This window comes from Ceratosolen solmsi, unplaced genomic scaffold (genome assembly GCF_000503995.2).
Source record: "Ceratosolen solmsi marchali unplaced genomic scaffold, CerSol_1.0 scaffold28, whole genome shotgun sequence".
Taxonomy (NCBI): Eukaryota; Metazoa; Arthropoda; class Insecta; order Hymenoptera; family Agaonidae; genus Ceratosolen; species Ceratosolen solmsi.
The window spans coordinates 2,067,172-2,070,372 of record NW_011948429.1 but is presented as its reverse complement, the minus strand read 5'-3'; positions in this window follow the sequence as shown (position 1 = coordinate 2,070,372).

Below are 3,201 nucleotides of genomic sequence, written 5' to 3'. Positions count from 1 at the left end.
CGCGTTTGAAATAATAACTCGAAATAATATTTAGGACAAATGATTGTATTCGAGGAATTATATTAAAATTATATAATCATGAAATAGAAAACTATATTATTGTATGTTAAATATTGTCGAAATACTGATATTAATAATATGTATTGTAAACCATCAATCAAACATTTTATTCGAATTTATATTTATGAAAATATTATGAAATTTGTATTACATCTCATCAAAATTTATTAGCTTTTTGCTGTCAATTATAATATTGAGCTATTAAAATATAAGTCTTTTATTTATGTACGTAAATTTATCGATGGTCAACTATTACAAAGTAAAATTTACAAGGTACCTTACTTTTATGCATATAACTTTATATTATATATATATATATATATATATATATAAGTGTGTGTGTGTGTTTATTCATACTTATGGTTTAATTCAATTTACGACACGGAGTATGAAACATAATTATTGCATTTACTTTTTACTTATGGACGTCGGCTATTGTATTTGAATATTGTAAACTGTATGCTTTGAAATGTTTAAACAAGAAAAAAAGAAGAAAAAAAAGAAAGAAAACTAATCGTGTGCATAATGTAACGAATGAAATTATTCCAATAGAGATCTCCTGAAATTTACGTGAATATCGCTGAACCATAAAAAAAAAATGCATAATCTAATCTTTAAATCGTAAGCTACGATTATGAAGCTAAAGGAACATTCACGGAAAATTCAAGGAAAGTTTCACGCAATATCATAATTGCCACTAATAGCAGCAATTATATACCTAAATGAGCACGAAAGAAGAAAAGTACTGGCTCTCGTGTAATAAACAATGCTTAAATATTAAAGTCTCACCGCAAAAATGTCGCTTTCTTAAAAACGCTTATCCTCCAAATTACGAGCAAGTTCCTCCTACAGTCCCACATCCGAACAATCAGAATGTCAAGATGGAAGGCTACGAAAATTATAGAGCGCTATATAAGAAAGAAGAAAGGGTTCGAGGGAGTGAAGTACAGCACAACAGGAGACAATGACGTTAGCCCAAGTGACCCGAATCCGGTAGTTTGCATACAGAAGGAAGAGACAAACGGAATGATCGACTGGGTGGAGGGACGGCTTGGAGTGTTGGGGTGAGGAGGGATGGGGTGGGGCGAGGTAGTGTCGGGCTCGCCGCAAATATGAAGGCTGAGATAAAAGAAGGATAGCGGCGGTGTCGAGTTGAGCGAAGAGGAAGGAGAGTGGAAAAGTTGGTCGTCGTAAGCTGACTAAAAGTACGGTTTATGCGTTCAACGACGTGTAAGTAGTTACCTGGGGTTACACTAGCTGCACTGTCATATCCAGCCTCATGACTTTCCATCCCGGTGATTTTACAGGCGCGCAACGTCAGACGAATGATAAATGCCGCGGTGGTCCTGGTTTCCACTTCTTCATTTACTTTTTTTGTGTGCGTGTGCGTGTGCGTGTGCGTGTGCGTGTGCGTGTGCGTGTTCGTGTGCGTGTGCGTGTGCGTGTGTGTGCGTGCGTGTCTGTGTGTGTATCGCGCGCGTGTGTGTGCGTCTAGTGTCGAGGAGCTATTCAAAGAGAGACGCTAACAACGGCTAACCACCTGGATAAATGCCCTCGGATAATTGGCTTCACGGCTTACGATGCTTTTCGTCTTCCCGGCTCCTCCTCATCGGGGCCGCTCGATTTTATATTCTCCGTAAGCATCGAATGATGCAGTAGTTGAGCAAATGGATCCTTTAAGTCTTTACAGAGATGGACGAGTTTCACGTTTTAATGAAGTTTTAAGTTAGGAGCTCATTAATGATCCGGTTTTCCGACATGCCGATTGGAAAGTGTATTCCAAGTCCAATTGTCCAAGTCCTTTCGACCACGTGTACAGGGATACTTGGCAATGTGTTACCATCTATATAGCTGCGAGCGTTAATTATTTGAATCTCAAGATCTTGAGAAATAATTACAGAATACGGTGGTTTCAAATCATCATCATTACGGTAAGCATCGTCGTTGTGTTTAATATTTATTCCGAACAATGTCTTTATTAATTATGAAAATCTTCTCTACGCAAGCCCAACTAGTGTAGGCAACTTGCCTCAGGTCTACCATGGATAGTAAAACTTATTATTATTCACCAGTTGCTCGTATAGTTGAGCATTAAAGTAGTATTATAACCTTCGTAAACACATCGAATTTGGTTTTTTTTTGTCCACTTGTCACATAAAGGTACGAGTTATCGTAACAATAATAATAATAATAATAATAATAATGACGACAACGGCAATAACAACAACAACAACAACAACAACAACTGTAATAACAATAATGATAGCACTCAGGTCTACCATGGATAGTAAAACTTATTATTATTCACCAGTTGCTCGTATAGTTGAGCATTAAAGTAGTATTATAACCTTCGTAAACACATCGAATTTGGTTTTTTTTTGTCCACTTGTCACATAAAGGTACGAGTTATAATAATAATAATAATAATAATAATAATAATAATGAAAATAATTACATTTTGTAGTTATATAACTGTTGATTTATTGTATTATAAGCATCTTTTTTAACTTTACGAAATAAATTTAACAAATGCTCATAAATCATCATAAATTACAAATAATTGATGTATGGTGGGAGTAAATTTTCCGCTTAAATACCGCAAAGATTGATATATCTGATGTTGCATTCTGTTAAAGTTTTTTAATCTACAGAAAATATTGCTATTTAATTTACTTGCAAAATTCATTTTCATTACACTATTATTTAGCGAATTGTTTATGTTGATTTAAGTGGATGCATTGTTAAATAAAATTCTCTCACTAAAGTTTTAATATTAAAATACATAATACAAAAGCCATGTAACTCTTTGTGTTTATAAGAATTATTGATTGAATATGACGACATGGAAAAATGTACGTATTCTTAATACTTTGAAGCAATATTGTAATTTATTTAATCTAAATGTTATTACAAGTCACAAATAATGACGATTGTTAGTTATAAATAAAATATGTGTAACAAATTTTATGAACTTTATGAATGAAAATAAGATTCAAACTATACTATGCATATATAAAAGTTATAATTCAAATGATTATTCGAGATTCAATGATGCAGGAAATGGTGAAAAAAATGTCCACTCGAGTTACCAATAATTCGTAATAAATATGTATATGGATATTAATGTTCGTATTCCCATAT